The following is a 22,150-nucleotide window of genomic DNA, read 5'->3' on the forward strand; positions in this document are numbered from 1 at the left end:
TCTGGTCCTGGAAATCCTGCTACCTGTCGGGTTTTCTCAACAATTTTCTGTATGACTTTGTCATTCAGAAATACCTCCAGGTACGCCAGGGGGTTGTGCTCCACCTCTACTTTCAGACCAGGCTCCCCAGTGAATAGGAATCTTGGGGGTACTGGCTGAAGCTGACCGATATCAATTGAGCACCAGGTGCGGATGTCACTAACCTTTGTGTCCGAATTGCTGTCACTTTCTGTGTCCGATGACAGGTTTCCAGGGGAATCACTGTCACTTGACTCCACTTGCAATTCCAAGTCGCCCTCACTGTCTGCAAGTTGTTCATATGCAGCTTGACTTGAGAGACGCCTTTTGGAAGCCATGGCAGAGATCAGGGTTAACAGCAGTCATAAACGTCAGAATCCAGGGGGAGGTCAGGGCAGGCGGCAGAGACTGTGAAAGCTATCAAATCTCTCCAAGGTAACAGTGCCCTGGGCCCAGACGGGTTGCCCAATCTATACTGTGAAACATATAGTGAAGTCTTAGCTCCACGCTCTTTTTTTCAACAACCTTCGTAATGGCAATTCGGTCCCGCTTGATGACAACAGAGCTCATATAGGCGTAATCCCCAAACCAGGTAAAGATCATAGGGAAGTGGCCAACTATAGACCCATCTCGCTAATTAACTGCGATCTTTAAATATTGACAAAAATGTTGTCGCTAAGAATAGGGTCCTTTCTAAACCGATATATACATCCCAATCAAGTTGGGTTTCTCCATAACCGCCAGGAACCAGATCAAACTAGGAGAACCATTGACCTGATTTCGCCAGTGCATGGGAACTGGGATAGTGGTACCAATTGTGAAGCTATGTTACTCCCACTGGATCTTCACAAGGCCTTTCATAGCCTGTCATGGGATTACTTGATGTCTTTATTAGAGCGAAAGGATTTTAGTCCAGTCTTTACGCGGCTGATGGCGTCCCTATATTCCACTCCAACAGCTAGAGTTCCCCTTAAACAGTTTTTCCCACCATAGTTGGATATTTGATGTGGAACTAGACAGGGTTACCCGCTATCTCTGTTATTCGCATTAGCTACTGAACCCCAGGCTTTAGCTATACGTCCCAACCAGGACAAAGCATTCAGTGTGGTTCTACAAAACATAAATGTGGCTTGTTTGCTGACGATACCCTTTTATATATCACCTCACCTTTAACTTCTTTGCCCAACCTATTTAAAGAACTCAGAATCAATGGAAGTAAATCAGAGGCCCCCAACCTCTCACTTCCTAAAAGCCTAGTATCTCTGCTTAAACAAAATTTTGAATTTAAACAGGACCCTATGGCCAAAACCAACCTGGGCATTCAGATTAACTCTTCATTTCAGACACCTTTTAAAGCTAATTATCCCCCCAATGATTCATACGTTAGTTAATGATCTACAGAGATGGCAATCCTCTCCTCCGTCATGGTTTGGTTTGCAACAATCAAAATGAATATTTTTCCCAGATTACTATATTTATTTTGCACTATGCCGATTGCAATCCCCAAAGTGATGGTAAATAACATAGGAATAACACTTTACACTCCCAATAGGCTAGGTGGACTAGGGGTTCCCAATTTGGCATTATACCATAGGGCAACCCAAATAGCATCTCTGGGCCAATATAATTTTTTGAAGTCTAGACCCCAATGGACTGACTTAGAGGCAGGGAGCCAGATTCATCAAGCAAAATTTGGAAGTTTTCAGCCGCCAAGAATACGCTGGCATATTCTCCCGACATTTATCAACTAAAATGATTTTGCGCTTTGAGGCTTGCATCTTTGGTAGCTTGACACTAGCGATCTTTCACTAAAAGTCAATCTTTCCCTAAAAAAATTTTCTTTCAAATGGCACACATCTTCCAGTTAGCCCTAAATAAACATGTATGATGTGTTCAAGTGTTTCAAACATATATATTAGCCTAGAAATAAGCATATTTTTAAATGACCAAATATTTTCAGGTTTGGAAAGAGTTAACTGATTTCAGCTGTTTACACAGACACATACCTAAAAGCTTATGACCTGACCCAAGGATCCACCTGGTGATAAATCCCTGAGAACTCTGGCAGGCGAGACTTCGCTTTTGCCAGCGGACTGGATCATCCATCCACCCACGTTCTTCTTTGCTTTTATATCTATAATTATATAAGTAAATAAATATATACACACACACACATATATATAGATATAAATACATGTATAGAAATCTATGATAGATATTTAAAAACATATATATCCTTTCATATTTTAATACTAAAATATATATATAAATATATATATATATATATATATCTTTTTCATATGAAGGCTTGGTCTAAGGAGACTTTCAGATCTCCGCCACCCCACCCTGGGGAATAAGTAAAGGGGTACAAAAAACCCTTACTCATTCCCTGAAAGGTGAAAAAAATATGTGTAAAAAATAAAATAAGAGGAGGCTTTAATGGTAAGTCATTTATTAAATGTGTGTTTAGTGTAACTTTAAAACTTGTATTTTTTTTACAGGTTATCCCACAATGAAAGCATTATTCGCACGGCTGCATTCATGCCATGAGCACAGCTGTCGGACTACTGACAGTGTGGGATCCCGAAGCACTAGGGGTTAAATGAAGACAAGGTTCCCCGTACACCTTTAATGCTGAATGGATAAACGGGAAACCATGATGACAACTCAAACATCATCAGGGATCCCCTTTGCTCAGCCAATCATGGAGGTGAATGGGGAGCCTTGTCCTTATTTAACCCCTATTGCCTGGGGATCCCACACTGTTCATAGTTTTAGTTATTCATAAAAAGAATATATATATAAATGTATATTATACATTTGTAGGGGGCTGCATTTTTCTATCTGCTAGCTGAGTTGTACCTTTGAAAAGATTTAATAATTTTGTTAAAATAAACAGACACCTCTTCATTAAGAACAGTGAAGTGTTTCCTGCCCCTTGAGGGACCTTAGAAACCCCAGCAGGTTTTGTAAGTAAATGCAGGAAGTGAAGGGGCAGAGATGAGAACATGTGCTCAGCCAGGGTAGGTGCCTGCATCCCTTCCAGAACACACTGACTTTTGTGTCTGTGTGCAGTGCAATATTATATTATTTCCCTCTGCATTCATGGATTATATGTGATTCTGTTATCAGAAATCACTTTGGGGAAATCCCTACTGTTAGTAAATCAGCTACATACTCAAATATATATTTGCTCTGCCTTTCAGTTATCTTTGCTAATCTGCACCCTCTGCCTAGTCACAGCTAGCATAGGTTAGGCTCCCGACAGCCCATAGGTAGCAGAGGTCCGGTTGCATTGGCAGATTAGTTTGATTGTTAGGGTCTACGTGGTAGTGCAGATAGGTTTTTTCTGGACTCCAGAGACTTTGCCCTACATCCCTGCAATCCATGATCACAGCATACACAGCCCAATTGACGGTTGAAGGATCTCCTTGCTGCTGTCTTCAGGATCATCTCATCAGGACATCTTTGCTACCATCAACTCCAGGTGCCCCCGAAACTCATCTTGACACTGATCATAACTGGAGGTATTTGTGGTTATAGACTGTATATATACCCGGGTATATCTGTGCACAATTCTCCTCAGGACTATTGCTATATGTACTCATTGATGTTTATTGATTGTAAATATTGTTATTACTATTTTGAGATATAAAGCTTACAAATACTCCAACCTGTGTGTTCATTTAGCTGCAATGGGTAATGTTGTATGCTGAGTGTAGTGGTTCCTTGGGTGCTGTTTTATATTACTGTTATTAATTCTTGTTAAAGTCCCAGGAAGGGAGCCCCTCTGCTAACAGAGACCCTGTCCTGGGTGGAGGCACTGCCAACTTTATTAGTATCCTCACTTTTACACATAGAGAAGGCCTGGGATCCTTTCTGTTATCCACAGATTAGCACCATAGCCTGGTTTGTGAGGGTCATTTACATGACCCCCCATTACAGGGCTACACATTCAAATACCAATATGTGACAATCTGACTTTGAGTATGAGACAAAGGCAACGAGGGAGGCCAAGTAGCAGTTTGGAGTGGAAACCATGCATACATTTGTACTAATTGTTTGTGGATAAAATGCCAAAACATTGCTGAAGAATTACTAAACAACAAAAACCGTAATTGGGAACCAGGCACAAAAACATTGCAGCAACAGATGAAGCCAACAATAATGAAGATTACAAAGTCACATCAATGCATTCCATCCAAGCAAACAACCAAACCAGTCCAGTTAAAATAGTAAAAATGCATATGTATTTATATACATTTAAATGTATTTTGACATACACACACAAGTGAAATCACTAAATGTTCCTTGATACATGTATTATAACATCTTTGCCAACAATCATTTTTTCAAATATTTAATATCTCTACAGCCAAACTATAATGAAATTTCAATCAGATCCAAAATGCTTTTGAACATTTTTTTACATTCATACCATTGTGTGACATATTATAATGTGCTAATTGTTATATATAAAGTTTATATACATTAGTTTGCAGTGTTGCAAAACAAAAGTTTCAAAACAACAACTGCAACAAATCAAAGTATAAATGAAGCAATTTTGTGAGTTAGTATAATGTAACATAAACATTTAGCACTTGCCAAAAAAAAAAAAAGATCAAACACTAAAGATTCAAACTGACCTGTATTGGACTGTTAATGTGCACAGAACAGGGACCAGGTGAGCTCTAATTGATTGCTATGACATCACCATTGACAAAGCTTAACAGATCCTCCTGAATGGCACAGCTGAAAATTAATTGCCTTAATTGGCAAATTCTCAATCCCACTGCTCATTTATCAGTGCTGTAAGTTGGCAGGTGAGTGCATTAGCACTAGGCCCCAGTTCGCGGTAATGTGCCTTGTCCAGTGGAGCGTATATTCGTGCAGCGAGCTTACGGGCATTCGCGTGATAAATCAGCCCCATTGTGTAGTGTGACATTATCCATTATTCAACTCCATGGCTGCATTTACACAGACTGTCTGCCAAATTACTAGCTGATTGGCAGTGCTGCTTCATTAACCCTTGCTGTCCTAAACAGCAAAATAACTCTCCTTCATTCAGTGTATAATACTTGAAGCTGAGGATAGCAAGTGTTGAAGAGGCAGAACTGCCATCAGATAGCTGTTCAGCAGACATTCTGCCAGTGAGGATGTCAATCCCTTAGCTGGTGTAAGTAGGAAGATAGATCTTACTGGTAACTCATGTATTACCCCTGGTCTTAAAATGCAATTTATTCTTTTACTTGAAAAAAATAAAATAAAGGAACTTGTATCCTTCAGGGAAATAGTAAAATTTCTATTAACAGGTGCTGGTCCCTAGGCGTTGCCTAATAGCAATTCTTGAAAATGCTAATGTAGGTTTTAGAATTGTAAATGTGTATGTCCCTATGGATAGAAATGGACAATCTGATTTTTTACGGGACCTGAAATTACATTTTAGTGGCAAAATCCCTCCAATAGAAGTAGTCAATTCCAATACAAATAAGTCAACAGCAGACTGATCTAGTAAAAGCAAATGCAAGTTAGATACCTCAAACAGGGTCCCTAATAGTATTATCAATGATCTGCCCTTTATTATTATTGCGTTGAAATTATGTAAAGAGTTGGAAAAATTCAGCTTCTTTACTGAGTATGTTAACTGAGTATGTAAACTGTAATGTCCCATATTGACTTTTTGTTTGTTTCTGGAAGTATAAAAAATCAAGGTATGTGCGATCCCCCTGTGCTTTTTCCGACCACAAATTTATCCGGGCTGAAGTAATGCTTGGTGTAAGAACACTTCTTGCTAGAGGTGCATGGACGTTAAATTGCACCCTCCTAAAGGAGGATGAAATCATACAGGATTTTAAAGGCCTTTTCTCCCATTTAAGAGCCAGGGAAGAGAGTTTTATTGATAAAATGATCTGGATTGATTGGGTTAAAAATGACTAGAAATTGTTTTCAGAAATGGGGAATAAAAAAAGCCCAAAAGGAGAAGGGAATTAGAAAAATTAATTAGTGACAAGATTAGTGTCGCCTTGTGATTTGGAGTTTTAGATGGTGGGGCATATTAGTGAGGTTAAAAAGAAGAGGAGAATGGAAGAATAATCATTTTTTTTAATAGAAAGTAAAACATTATGAAAAAGAGGAAAAATGTACTGTATACTTTTTCCGGAAAGCATATACAATCTACAATATACATAACATCTGTTATCACTCTTGATAATGTGTTGGATTAGGAGGAGATATTTAAGGAAGTGGAAAATGTATTTCTAAACAATTCAGGTACTTAAAACATTGACGAAATCTATGACTATTGTGTAATGGAGAACACATTAATGTAGAGGATATGGTGTTGTTTAACATGCCAATAACTAAAGGTGAGGTGTTGTCTGTAATAAAGGACACAAAAAATTAAGACCTCCAGCAAAGACGAAGTCTCAGTAGAGTTCTACCAACATTTATGGGATATTATTAATGATGTTGTTACTAAAATCATGCAGATTATCTTTTCTGAAGGGAGATTGTCTGTGTAAGAAGGACTGAAAGGTGAAAGGAGTGCGCATGGGCGGGCAGCTGATGCACACGTGTTGCTAAACCTCTCCATGCCCCTTCGTTTCTCCACTGCATTGTGAGCATTTTTAAAGCAATCCATGGCCACACAGTCTCTCTCTCTCATCTCCCTGCAGTTCCTCACCTCTTAGATGTGGAGCAAGGGATCCTCTAAAGCCTGGGATCGGCATGTAAAGTTGGGTCCTGCTGTATACAAGATGGCAGCAGCAGCCCCCACAGCCAGCAAGCAATGAGGAGCAAGTCAATCCACTGCATCCCAACTCAAAAGTTGCTCACTCTTGGTTGGTGAAATAAGTGGCTTGGAATCAAGTGGAGTTAGAAAACCCCTGTTGTTTTCTGATATTGTGCATTTAGGAGTTGTGTCGGTTTGACTGTTAGGTTGTGTCTGTTTGACTGTCAGTTTAAAAAAAAAAAAATTCCTCTTTCCTTGCTGATCTTTAAGGGGGAGTGGTCAATGTTTCACAGGTGATTTCAGTTCTGGGCAGACTCACCTTAATCTTGTTCACACTTGGCTGGTGAAACAAGATGCTTGGAATCAAGAAAAGTTAGAAAACAGAAGTTTGAAAATAAAAGGAGTTGAATCCTTATAGTAACTACAAACTGTAAGTACATTTTTATAACTCATTGAAAACAAACATTGTAACTGGGAAAATGAGTGGTAGCAAGGTGGAAGGTGTTGTTCAGTGCACAGTCTGCCATTTGTATGTACAAATGGAGAAACAGCTCCTAGATGAATATCGCTGTGACAGATGTGAGCAAGTCGCCCTTCTGGTATCTCGCATTGCAGAGCTGAAGAAGCACATTGCAACACTGAAATCACTGGATAACCTTGAGAAGGGTCTCCTGTTCACTGAGCAGGTAGTTAATGGCATAGATGTGGAGGATGGAGAGGTTAATCAGGATGAACATGTAGGGAGTTGGGTTACTGTAGTTAGAGAAAGTGGTAGGGGCACCCAGAAGAGGAAGGCCAGCCCTGGGTTTGAGAACCCTAACACATTTGCAAAGTTATGTGAAGATGTACAGATGGCAGACTCAGTGGTAGCAACTCTAGATGTTACTGCTAACCAAAACAGCCGGGAGAGCATCCCATCTAGTAGGCGTGGGGAGGGATATGCAGGAAGGCAAAGACAGTTGGTTGTCATAGGGAATTCTATGATGGGGAGGACTGATAGAATAGTTTGTCGCTGGGATCCCTTCAACCAAATGGTTTGGTGTCTCCCTGGTGCCGGGATTCTGCATGTGGTAGACAGAGTGGACAATTTACTGGTAGGTGCTGGGCATGACCCAGCTGTCTTGGTCCATGTTGGAACCAATGACAGGATAGATGGAAGATGGAGGATCCTTAAAAATCAGTTTAAAGAACTAGGTTTCAAGTTGAAGGAAAGGACCTCCAAGGGTATATTCTCTAGAGTATTGCCTGTGCCACGCACAACACAGGAAAGGCAGAAGGATCTTAGACACCTAAACTCATGGCTCAAGCCATGGTGTAATAGGGAAGGATTTGGGTTCTTAGAGCACTGGGCTGATTTTTCATTGGTGTACAACCTGTATGCCAGAGATGGTTTGCTCCTAAATAGAAGGAGGTCTGCTGTGCTAGGGAAAAGATTTAGGGGGATGAGGGAGGCACATTTAAACTAGAACAGAGGGTGGTGTGACAGTTAAATAAGGTGGCAGAAAGGTTTGTCAGGGGTCAGCCACTAGTGGATGGTGGATTGGGGATAGTTGGGGGGGAGAGTTATGGAAAAATATTATTAGATTGTAAGCTCTTCCGGGCAGGGTCCTCTCCTCCTGTATCACTGGCTATATGTCTGTCACTTGCAACCCCTATTTAATGTACAGTGCTGCGTAATATGTTGGCGCTATATAATTCCTGTTTATATAATAAAATATAAGGAGCTTCCCATGTTACATACAAGTGTGGAGTGTGCGGTACTAATTGTACTGAAAAACAAAAGGATTTGGCAAACAGTGCTGGTAAATGCAGCATTGGTTTAAAGAGCCTGTTCACCAATGCTAGAAGTCTGGCAAACAAAATAGGGGAGTTGGAAGCCTTAATGAGTGAAGAGCATTATGACCTAGTTGGTATTGCTGAACCCTGGCTTTGTTCACATGACTGGGGTGTCAATATTCCTGGTTAAACTATCTTTCGTAAAGACAGAATCAAATGAAAGGGTGGTAGTGTCTGTCTGTATGTGACGTGATCTGAAAGAGAATGTGAAAGAAGAAATTGTTGATGGAGCAAGCAATGAGGTTGAGGCATTATGGGTGAAGTTGAATGTGAGGATGCACAATACACAATTAATTATAGGGCCCCCAGTGATAAGGAAGAAATGGAAAATCAACTACTAGCACAGATAAAAAAAAGCAGCAAAAAGTGGAAGTGTTTAATTCATGGGAGATTTCAACTACTCTGACATTGTCTGGAGTAATGGCACTACAGGAGCAGCAAAAGGGAGTACATTTGTGAATTTAATACAAGATTATTTTATGGTACAGTTTATAGAAGCCCCAACTTGAAATGATACTCTGCTTGACCTAGTTCTTTCCAACAATGCAGAGCTTATAACCAATGTGCATATTAAAGAGAATGTGGGTAGCGCTGACCATAATATGATTTCATTTAATGTAAGCTTTAAACTTGAAGAAAAAACAGGAAATATAAAAACATTTAGTTTTAGGAGAGCAAATTTTACATTATTAAGGGCATCCCGCTGTAACTTGTGCTGGGAGACAATATTGTCCTCAAAGGACATAGAACAGAAATGGGAATGTTTCAAGTCTGTTCTACAAAAGCACACTGAAAAATATATTCCAATGGGTAATTATTTTTATTATTATTATTAATAATAATAATAATTATAATAAACAGGATTTATATAGCGACAGTGATACAGGAGAGGACCCTGCCCTGAAGAGCTTACAATATAGTAGGTGGGGGAATTACCACACAATAGTATTGGAGATATGTAGTGGTGGGAAGAAGTGATGGTTTCAAAAGTCAAAAGAAAATGGATTTTGGAGATGTTGCGTAGATGAAAGTGACAGGACCTTGAAATGTTCTGAATATTCTGTTATTCAGCCCTCCCCTCAGACAATGTGCCTGAGGGGAGGGCTGAATAACAGTGTTGTTAACAGTTAGAAATATTTCAGGGGGAGATTTGGAATTTTATGGGGGGGATGATGATGAGTTCTGTTTTATCCAGGTTTGAGTTTCAAAAATCGGTCAGACATCCATGATGAGATGGCTGACAGGCAGCATGAGACTTTATCCAGGACTGAGGGAGACAACTCAGGAGTGGACAGATAGATCTGAGTGTCATCAGCATACATTTAGTACTGTAAGCCAAAGGAGGATATGAGGCTACCGAGAGAGAAGGTGTACAGAGAAAAGAGAACCGGTCCAGGGACTGACCCTTGGAGAACACCAACAGGGAAGAGAGTGGGCGAGGAGGAATTACCATTGAAAGAAACTTGAAAGTAGCAGTCAGACAGATAGGAAGCAAACCAAAAGAGAGCAGAGTCACTGATACCAATAGAGCGCATGATTTGTATTAGAAGAGATGGGTGAGATGTCACCAGAAAGTATCAGTAGACAAAAAAGGTGCAGTAGCACAAACAGAGAAAGCAGGAGAGTGAAGGAGCAGAGAGATAATGAGTTCAGACTAGGGAGGACAGGGAGTAGTGCCAACAAAAAGAGAGCAGGGTGAATATTATATTTTTACAGATAATTGCAAACCATATGCGTACATTAAACAATGTGGCAAACAGAAGTCCAAGAAAGGCATTCCTGTAATTTGCGTTCAATGAGTTTCAGGAGTGGGACATGATGATTCGGTCAAAAAGATGGTTTGATGAAATACCAGTTCAGAATGGCAGCAGCAGAGACCAGGTGGATAAATCAGTCCAAAGGCTGAGATGGGACTGGCAGAGTAAAATATTATGTCCAAATCTGTTCCAATTCCTGTGTGAATTCCCTGGAATTATTCCCATTGCACTTATAATTTTGACACTTAAGGTTTGGGCACGTGACCAGGGTCCCAACATGACCTTGCCTGTTGTTGAAATAGAAGTGTTTTGGGCCCTGATTATGGATGGACTGATCAGAGTATAGGGAATTTGGGATATCAGTTGAACCTGGGGAGGGGAGGGGTTCGCAGGGCAATAAATATCAATGTGCACTCAGCTGGAACTAAGGGACAGTGAACAGATAAATCTATGAAGAGATTAAAGTTGGTGTAATAAATTCATCTACAATGGGAGACGTACCATATATGCAATTGTTTTGCAGGGGAAAACAATTGCATACACAGGGCTAAGATTTGGCAGAATGGGAGACGTTTTGTGAACTGGTGCCCAAAACTGGACTGCATATTCCAGATTTGGTCTGACCAATGCTTTGTACAGGGGCAGGGTTATGTCTCCATCTCTGCAGTCTTTTTCTCTTTTAATACAAGAAAGTACTTTGCTAGCTTTAGATATTGCAGATTGGCATTGCATGCTGTTAATAAGTCTATGATTGTATAGAATGTATACAATGTATTCCCCCTAGATAGTATGAAGCATGCTGTTAGTCCCCAAGTGCATAATTTTACATTTATCTATATAAATGGTACTTTTAATCCCAAACTCTATATCATTTATGAAGATGTTAAACAGTAAAGGTCCCAACACTGAACCCCGGGGTACACCACTAATAACCTTAGACCATTCAGAGTATGAATCATTAATTACAACTCTCTGGATGTGATCTTTAAGCCAGTTCTCTATCCATGATTGACTTTTCTAAACCTATTGACCCTAACTTGCATACTAACCATCTGTGGGGTACAGAGTCAAATGCTTTAGCAAAGTCCAAGTACACTATATCAACTGCTATTCCACTGTCTACCTGTTACTTACTTCCTCATAAAAAGAGAGTACATTGGTTTGACAACTGTCTTTCTTGAAGCCATGCTGACTATCACTTATAATATTATTTTCTAGCAGAAACTCCTCTGTGTGGTTCTTTATCAAACTCTCTACCAGCTTTCTAACTATAGACGTTAAACTAACGGGTCTGTAGTTACCTGGTAAGGACTTTGCTCCCTTTTTGAAGATAGGAATCACATTGGCCTTACACCAATCCATCAGTACCTTGCCAGTGACTAAAAAGTCTCTAAAAATGAGAAATAATGGCTTTGAAAAAACCAAGCTCAGCTCTTTGAGGACACGTGAATGTAATCCATCAGGTCCTGGTGCTTTGTCAATCCTAATTTTTACCAGCTGTTTCTCAATCATATCAATTCTGAGCCATTGTGACTGATTTAAGGCAGTGACATTGCTATTATGAATTTGGACTTGAGCTCTGCAATTTTTCTTTGTGTACAAAGAGCTAAAAAAAGTGTTTAGTAAATCTGCCTTGTCTTTATCCCCAGTTACCAACCCAGCGACATCCTTTAGGTGCCTACATGCTCAGATCTGATATTTTTGCTATTAAAATATTTGAATTTTTGGGGGGATTTGCCTTACTTTCCTTTGCAGTTTGTCTTTCATTTTGAAGTTTTTATCTCATTATCACATTTTATCTCCTTTTTACATCTTTTGTTATATTCTTTATCGGTTTCAAATTATGAAGGTGATCCTTCATTCTTATAGTTTTGGAGTGTCCTTTTCTTGTTCTTTATGGCTTTTTTAACATCAGCTGTGAGCCACATAGGTTTTAATTTTAATCTCTTAAACTTATTACCCATTGGAATATATTTTTCAGTGTGCTTTTGTAGAACAGACTTGAAACATTCCCATTTCTGTTTTGTGTTCTTTGAGGACAATATTGTCTCCCAGTCTAAGTCACAGAGAGCCGACCTTAATAATAGAAAATTTGCTCTCTTAAAATTAAATGTTTTTATCTTTCCTGTTTTTGCTTCCTGTTTAAAATTTACATTAAATGAAATAATATTTAATCACTGCTACCCAGATTTTCTTTTTTATGCACATTTGTTATAAGGCTCTGCATTGTTAGAAAGAACTAGGTCAAGCAGAGTATCATTTCTAGTTGGGGCTTCTATAAAATGTACCATAAAATTGTGTTCACAAATTCACAAATTTCTTTCCTTTTGCTTTTCCTGTAGTGCCATTACTCCAGTCAATGTCAGGGTAGTAGAAAACTCCCATGATTAAAACACTTCCACTTTTGCCTCTTTTTCTATCTGTGCTAGTAGTTGATTTTCTATTTCTTCCTTAGCATTGGGGGGCCTATAGCAGACTCCAATAAATAATTGTGTGTTATTCAACTCCACCCATAATGCCTCAACCTCATCGCTTGTTCCATCCGCAATTTCTTCTTTCATATTCACTTTTAGATCACTTCTCACATACAGACAGACACTACCACCCTTTCATTTGACTATGTCTTTAGGAAAAAGAGTATACCCAAGAATATTGACAGCCCAGTCATGTGAAGAACAATGCCAGGATTCAGCAATGCCAACTAAGTCATAATCCTCCTCACTCATTAAGGCTTCCAACTCGCCTATTTTGTTTGCCAGATTTCTAGCATTGTGAACAGGCTCTTTAAACCATGGCTGCTTTTACCATCAATGTTTGCCAAATCCTTTTGTTTTTCAGTACAACTAGTACTGCACCATCCAATTCCAATCATCTTTTGCTCAAAATGTTTTTCAAAAACACATTCACACACTACTTTAACCATTTTTACTTACAAATCCAAAGATCGACCATGATTTTATATAGCTTCCAGTCATTATTCCTGCATCAAATGAAGGTTCTATCTAGGTTGTTGGCTAGCATGAATTAAAATAGTCATGAGTTGTTCAGTTGAACCTTACTGGAAAATGTTTAAGCCCAATTTTTAGACATAGGCCAAAAGTATCAGTTAGAAGTTAGTAAGCATTAATCTGTTATCCTTGACTAAACCTACAAACATCCACTTTAGTCGGGCCCACTCATTTTTACTTATGGTGTTTATTTTCCTCTAGAGGACACAAGTTCCTCATCTGAATGTAAGTATTTCTATATTTTATATATTTTAAACATTCCTTTAGGACCATGAATATAAACTAGGATATAGTTTGTTAGGCCTAGCTCCAATAAGTATCATTATGAGTGTATGACTAGCCACTAGCCAAGGAACAAGTTTGTCCGTTGTGAAAACCCACAATCTTCATTGAGAACAAACTGCATAACTTTAGTTCCATTGTCATAACTAGCTTGGCCCCAGGAATCGGCTTTCTTTCTTGTTGTACTCAGTGTAAACAGAAAAACAGTAATAACTTGATGAGTTATAACTTGCATTCTTCAGCATTGTGCAATTTAAGAACTACCTGCATATGATACTATTACATTCGCTTAGTACTTACCGCTCTAATTTTTTGTCTCCTTCCACATACACAGCCAGTTCAGGATCGATGGAGGCATCCAGCCCTGAGGAGTTTCCATTCGCACCCCAGTGACATCGCAGACATCCTCCTGGTAAGTTTCTAGTTTATTTTTTGTTTGGTTTTTACAAGGACAGTACTTTTCCTTAATGTTTTTCACAAACTCATCCGGTTAATATATTCTTTGTTTTTTCTTCACCCACCAGGAAGTAGACATGATAGCCCGTATCGGCTTCACAGGAGGATGTCTGCCATGGAGCGTCAGCTGAGGATGACCCCTCCATGTGGTATATGCCAAGGCACTACAGATTTTAAACTCCCCCCCCCCAAAAAAAAAAAATTGTTCTGTTCACAAAAATGTACATATGTTTATAAAACGTTTTTATTGATTACATTTTGTATATTCATATTTATTTATTTATTTTGTTCTAAAAAAAATCAGTTGGAGGGGCAGAATTAAAAATAAATCTAAGCAAGGTTTTGTTTTTGTTTATTGGTTTCAAACAAAAACAAAACACAAAGTCACACATTTAAAAACATCTCCGCTGGCTTTCCTTCACATCCTTGGTTCTCCTTTACAAAAACACCCAAAAAATTAGTTTTTACACAATGGTTGTTTGAACATAAAAATATCTCACATGCTCTTATCCTACACCAACCTGTTTTGAAGCTTGGAAGAGTTGACACCATTGCTGCATTCCTTTCTGGTCATCTCTTCCAAGCTATCATGTAACCTTAAAAGTAACATACTTGGGTATGATAGATATGTCCTCTTCAAACTAAATGTGATTGTAACATCATTCAACAATACATTTTGCATACAATACACAGCTGAACCCTTTAGTACAGGAGTGGCCACACCTTTTTGGTTTGCGAGCTACTTTCAAAATGATCTACCAACAATAAAAATGCTAAACATGTATTTATTTACATATATACCGAGTATCCTTCATATTAAAAATATCTATTATTTACCTTGCATACCAGCATGAACATGTGTGGCACAAAACAACTCTTTTTTTCTTTTTTTTTTTTTCTCTTTTTTTATATTAATTCCACTTGAAAATGATTATTTTGCAGCTTAAAGTTCACTGTAATTATTTTTAAAAAATTAACAATGAAAGCAAACTCCCGGTTTAAATAGTTTTATGTATTATTTGCCCAATCACTCCACTGGCTGTGCAAAAGTGTAACACAGGGCTTTAAAGAAACAAACCTGGAGACTCCCAGCAAAATTATTACACCAGCCACATCCCAAAATGAACAAATAATAGAAAAAGAAAAGTTGCGGGACGTTGAAGGATATATATATATATATATATATATATATACATACATACATATAACTATATGTGCTGACTGTATGGCCCTGATTTATTAAAGTTCTCCAAGGCTGGAGAGAATACACTTTCACCAGTGAAGCTGAGTGATCTAACAAACCTGGGATGGATCTGATCCAGGATTCAAAGCATTTGCTAGCCAATAGCAAATGACATTGAAGAAATATATTCCAGGTTTGCTTGATCACCTAGCTTCACTGGTGAAAGTGTATTCTCTCCAGCCTTGGAGAGCTTTAATATATCAGGACCTATGTGTTGTAAAATTCAACAATACCAGTAACATTGCAAATTCTTTAATATAAAAAAAAAAAAAAAAAAAAAAAAAAAAACAAAGATAACAAACCAAAACCTGCACAACACATATGCATGAATTAGCCTCATGAATTATATGGTGGATTATTCATGCATATGTGATTTGCCTGTTTTGGTGTTATCGTTTGTTTTTAAAATGTGCACAAATATGCACAAATACACGCTTATGCATATGTTTAAGATTATGAGGGAGATTATACTGGTGGCTAGGGCTGTTGTGGTAGCAACTGCAACAATGTTGGTTTCGATTCTGCCTGTCCAATAGCAAGAATGAAGATTACATTAAGTCACATCAACTCATAGTAGACAAGCAAACTTCCTTGATTAACCCCCATAAACCAGTCCAGTTTAAATAGTAAAAATTAAAATGCATATGTATTTATATACATTTAAATTTATTTAGACATACATACACACACAAGTGAAATCATTAAATGTTCCTTGATACATGTATTCTAACAACTTTGCCAACAATATTTCATTAAAATATTTGCTTTATCTAAAGCCAAACAAGATTGAAATTTAAAGCAAATCAAAAATGGTTGATTGCACCTTTTTTTTTTTTTAAATTCATACTATTGTGTGGTGACATATTATGAAGTGCTAATTAGTTTATTTACAGCATGATATAAAGTTACCAGTGTTGCAACCAAACTAAAAAGTATCAAAACAACTGCAACAAATCTAACTATAAATGAAGACGTTTTGGTAATGTATATAATGTAACAAAAAATTTAGCACTTACCTAAAAAAAGCAAGCAATAAAGACCTTAATTAATGAATCAATTGTTTAATTCATCTGTAATCTAACTTGAATTATTTGACCTGTATTGGACTGTAGATATGCACAGAACAAGGAGCAAGTGTGCGCTAATTAATTGCTATGACCTCACAACTAATTGCCTTAATTGGCGTATTCTCGTCACCATTGCTCATTTATCAAAGTTGAAATCCGACTGGCAAGTGAAGGCGAGTGTACTAGCAGTCGGCTCTGACTCCGGCTCACGGAAATACGCCTTGTATATCGGAGCGTATATACACCCAGCGAGCTTACGTGTACTTGCTTGATAAATAATGTACAGGGCCTCAACTCCCCAGTAAAAGCGTCAAGGCTTTCCAGTACTTTCACTCGCTTATGGTTGATATACCGTGTTTCCCCGATGATAAGGCAAGGCCATCAAATAAGACAGCCCCCCCTTTTTAGGGAAAAATGAAAAATAAGCCCCCCCCCCGCAAATAAGCCACCCACCGATTACTTACCAGAATCGATAAGCCCTAGAGCATATTTTGGCCTTCCAAAAAAAAATAAGACAGTGTCTTATCATCGGGGAAACAGGGTATTACCATTACAAGAGACATTTTACTGCCACTTCCTACTGCCAGTACCTGCATAAATGTTTCCCACAGGTTTTCTTAGCTAATTCCAAGGAAAAAAAGAAAGGAGTGGCCTTGTGTTTTTCATATAAAGTTTCCTTCCAACTTCATCCAGAACTAAAAGATGCTGATGGTCACTATATACTGGTTGTAAGTAAATTAAAAGAAGCAATGGTATCTATTTTGACATATCCCAGGTCAATATACCTTTTTTCAACATATGTTAGATTCATTATCAGTAGAGGGAATTTCAAATTTCATATTATCATAGAGGGAATTTCGATAATAATGATAATAATGGGAGACTCCAATCTGGCTTTGGACCAAATATTAGATAAGACTTCCAAGCCAACTTAAAATACTCTCCTAAACAAAGCACAAAATTGGCTATAATATTACATCAATATGACCTGGTAGATGCTTGGAGAGAACACAAGCCGTCCACTACACTTATACTACTTGAGACTACACTTATTACTCCTCGGCCCACAAACAATATTCACGTATAGTTCATTCAATAAACTTGCATCACGCCTAACGTTAGCTCGTATTTTAGCAATCCCATGATCGGACCATGATCCGGTTCTATTTCAACTTCCAAAACCATGGTCCAAGAACCCCCATCCACATTGGAGTTAACATTAATCCTTACTTAGCGATGTTCCCACTTGCGCCTCTATCAAATCCATAATTTTAAAATATTTTAGCTTGAATAACCCTGATGATACTTCTCCTATGATTAATTGTAATGCCCATAAGGTAACACTTAGAGGTCATTAAACTCCCTGGCTACCAATCTTAAAAATCCATCTAGACAAATCATTAATCAGCAGGCCTTACTCCAATTGCAACCTCAACAAAAATGACAACCAGATTTAGATTTAAGGTCACAAATTGAAACCCTTAGAACTAAATTAAACTTGTTCCTTGACTTCCAGAGCAGAAAAATCTCTGCAACGGTTCAAACATAGGTTTTTTACTTGGGGTGATAAACCAGGAACTCTCCTAGTGAATAGACTTCATCCCAAAAACAGTTTATGCCATGCCAAAACTTAAATTGAGTAATGTCCCAGAATCCGAAATTGGTTCTGGAAATCTTACCTAATTATTATATTAAAATATACTCCGACTCTCCACAGGTTTTCAGAGACCTATTTTTCAGAATCTTTTTTTTTCTAATATTCCTCTCCCATAATTGAATAAAGAACATGCAAATTTTTTGGATAAAAAATTATAGTAGAAGAAATTATAAAAGCTATTATTAGTTTGAAGGGTAATAGCACCTCTGGCCCAGATGGCTTTTCAAATATGTACTACAAAGCATTTGAACTGGAACTGGTTTCCCAGTTGGTCCATTACTTTAACCATCATAGAGCGGGTATTCTAGTTCCAGAAAATGACAACAAGGTCTTTATTGGTGTCGTTCCTTAACCAGGTAAAGACCATTCGGAGTTAGACAACTACAGACCATTATCCCTCATTAACTGCAACATCAAAATAATGACTACATTTCTGGCTGATAGACCTAATACTTCTTGGGTCATTACATACAGCCAGACCAGGTTGGTTTTCTGCATCACCTTTAAGGCCCCAGACCAAACTAGGAGGACCTGGGTTTACAGGGCAGAGAAGCAATGCTTTTGTCCTTAGATTTACATAAGGCCTTTCATAGCTTATCTTGGGACTACTTGTTAGCTCTCCTGGAGAAAATGGAATTTGGAGTTGCATTTCTCAGATTACTCTTTTCTCTCTACTCACACCATTAGCAAATATTTCCTTAAAAGGACACCTATCCTCACTAATACAGATAAGGAGGGGGTACCCGACAAGGTTGTCCACTTTCCCCGCTATTGTTTGCCTTAGCAATTGAACCTCTGGCAATAGTGATCAGGAAGAATCCTGACATAAAGGGCATTACCTGGGGCTCAGTCGAGCACAAATGTGGGCTGTATGCAGATGATGCATTAAAGTATATCACTACTCCAATAATCATACATCCTAATCTCTTTAAAGAATTGAATATATTTTCTCAGGCTTTACCGTGAACAGTAATAAATCAGTAACTCTCAATATAAATCTCCCTCAGACAATAGTTTCCCAGCTGTAGGACAATTTCAAATTTAAGTGGGAACAAAAATCCATCTTAGATCTCGGTATTGATTCCCTCCATGGCAACAATCTTTCAGGCAAACTACCCACCCCTTTTTCCGTAAAATTATCAAAGATTTACAAGATTGGTCAACTTCTCCACCTTCATGGTTTGGCATTAAAATAAATATTTTCCAAGACTCCTATACTTTCTGTGAGCCCTGCCTAATGCAATCCCTAGAAATATATTACGAAACCTACAAAATAATTTATTTAATTTTATATGGAGTAATAAACACCAAAGAATTATTGCCAACACCCTATTTATTCCCAAAGTATTAGAAAGCCTGGGAGTCTCAAATTTAATTTTATACCATAGAGCAGCACAAGTTGCTGTACTATGCACCATCATGGAACCCAGGCCACAATGGACAGCATTGGAAGCACTTTCTTGCCCATCCATACTGGTTGATGTATTAATGTGGATTCCGCCCAACAAGAGACCTGCAATTATGTATCCTGCTTTGTCTTATTCATGGCCAATCTGGGATGGCCAAAAATACAATCATAATCTAGATTCCATACACTCACCTTTAGCACCCCTATGGAACAACTCAGAACTCCCCCCCGGGTGTTACAAACTACAGTTTGGATGGTGGCTAAACAAAGAGATTGGAGTTCTCTTGGATGGAAGGAATATAATGTGCACTACAGAAAAAATACTCACTCCCAACTTCAGAAACATTCAGGTTTATGCAAATACAGTCCTTCTTAAAATCTAAACCTTAAATCTAAACTAATCAAACTACAGTTTTTGAAAAGTCATGCTCAGCCCTGTCTGAAGCCAAGGGAAGAATTTTGGCTGTATATTCAGCTTTATTTGACCCTCTCAAAAAACTCTTCTATATGTGTCAATGGGACTCAGATCGGGGAGAGTCACTGTCGGTTCAGGAATGGCAGAATATCGCGAGCTCGGCTTCTGCTATATCCTGCATTACTTCTCTCATTTGTCGCTGTTAGTCAGATCGTATTCCACGCGCTTTTTCCTTAGGTTTAGTTGCATGGAAAATAGCTTCTTTTCTTCCTTTTAATCACCACTTTTTGTGAAAACTCATTATTTCTTTGATTGTTGTGCTGAGATCCTAAAAGACACAATAAGACACATGGATTCCAGCTTCCAAGTCACTGGCAGGGAGGCTAGCTTCCTGGTTTCCCCAGGATAGTGCTTGTTAGCACTGCAGGTCATGCCGGCGCCGCTGCTCCTAATCGCAGGCATGGACGCCGGGTCCTATCTTTCAGGTAACCCACTACCTGAAAGCATATGTTCCATGCTTGTGTTTCCTTCATGCTGAGACTTGCTCTGGTGTTTGAGCTGGCGTGGGTGTGTCTCTCCTAATCTATGAGGTACACACACACACACGCCCTCTGGTTTCTACAGCCTATGGCTGGTTTCCTGCAGGTACTTAAAGGCACCTCCTACTACAGGAAGTTGCCTGAGCAATCTCTGGTTTACCCTGTGTAACTCTGCTAAGGTGTTTTTCTCTGTTTTTTTTTGCTGTGTACTGGACCTTGCTTACGTTTTTGGACTCTGCCTGTTTGCTGCCTGACCCTGACCTCGGATTACGTTTCTTGGACTTTGCCTGTTTGCTGCCTGACCCTGACCTCGGATTACGTTTTTGGACTTTGCCTGATTGCCGCCTGACCTGATCTTGGATCCTGGTTTCTGGACTTCTTGGCCACGCAAGCCCCTCGGTGCTTGCACCGGGTTTTCTGACTCCTGTGGTCAGCTGCCACTGGCCTGGGGATTGCTCTGGAGTGGCACCTGGCAGCTACCCCGCAGCCCAAGCCTATCCTCACCATCAGAGGCTCTAGCGAAGACCTGGTAGTGGCTTAGTCACGCCCCTCTGGAGTATACCCAGTCAGTGGCACAGTGGGTCCACACCCGCTTGCATAACAGTGCCATTCTTCTTGGCCTGCAAGGGAGAGCAGGCCAAGGCCCTGTGGATCTTTGGAGAGCTCACCAAGACACCTTCCTCTGTGCAGATTGTAAATTTTGTTTTATTAAAATTCTTGCAATCACATAATATATACAATATTTACAATACATATTAATCTATAAATAAAAATTACACATTATGCTATACTATACAATATAAAAATCTTAGTTTTATGCAACAAAATTACCTATATTCCACATAAACACCTATACTAAGTAAGGCCAAGAAGCACAAATGTGACACCATGTACGTAGCCCTTTTTCAAAAATCAGTCTGCCTAAGCAAATTCTATGGAGAGTATAAAGGACCGACATAGAAAGCCACCCACCCTGCAGAGGGAAGAACATCAAAGGAAGACCTGATGTTCCTCCATTCTTTTTAAACCCTTGAATTTTACAAATTGGGATTTTGTTTCCTGAACCTCCATACTCTTTTGTAAACTTCTACATCGAAGGGGCATTGGAGCCGAAAGAGCGAGAAAGTCAGGTGAAAGGCGAGCCAAGTCAGTTGTTACTAATTAAAAGGAAGAAAAGAAGCTATTTTCCATGCAACTAAACGTAAGGAAAAAGCATGTGGAATACGATCTGACTAACAGCGACCAACACAATGATTTAAAAGTGAAGCTGCTAGAAATAGAAAGAGTAAAAAAAAATAAAATAAAAAAAACTTTATTACAAATATTGATGGAAAAGAGTCGAGCTTTCCTGAAAAATCCAAGATGACTGCCCACCTGAGCCACATGTATAGCACAGTGTTTGTGCAGGAGCCATGTCAGGTGCCTAAACGTCATGGGAATCCTTTTCATAATAATTATTCTCAGCCCTTTCCTTAAAACTGGACTTGGGCAATCCCTTAAGGCCAATGACCCATCAAAGAATGAAGACAAATTCCGCCTTTTCAGAATTTTCCTAGAAAGGTTTTTAATGTCTTCCGCTGTGATCTGCCATTGCTTTAGGATTCTCAAACTCAGGGTATCATAGGCCTGTCCTGCTGGATCTTTGGCTTTTTCACATCCCCCCTAGTTCCCCAATTATGTAGTAAAAGCTTGAATCAGGATTGGAAAATTACCAACCATTCAGGAGGGTTCTCT

At 38.8% G+C, this 22,150-nt stretch overlaps 1 long non-coding RNA gene across 1 annotated transcript; it reads left to right on the top strand.

Moving 5' to 3' along the window:
• Positions 1-7,045: 7,045 nt before the first annotated feature.
• LOC140322407 (uncharacterized) lies at positions 7,046-14,343 on the top strand. Its single transcript, XR_011919197.1, has 3 exons — positions 7,046-7,178; positions 13,966-14,043; positions 14,156-14,343. It is a non-coding gene; the product is annotated as an uncharacterized lncRNA (long non-coding RNA).
• The last annotated feature ends 7,807 nt before the right edge of the window (positions 14,344-22,150 follow it).

This window comes from Pyxicephalus adspersus, chromosome 1 (assembly GCF_032062135.1).
Source record: "Pyxicephalus adspersus chromosome 1, UCB_Pads_2.0, whole genome shotgun sequence".
In the NCBI taxonomy this organism is placed as follows: Eukaryota; Metazoa; Chordata; class Amphibia; order Anura; family Pyxicephalidae; genus Pyxicephalus; species Pyxicephalus adspersus.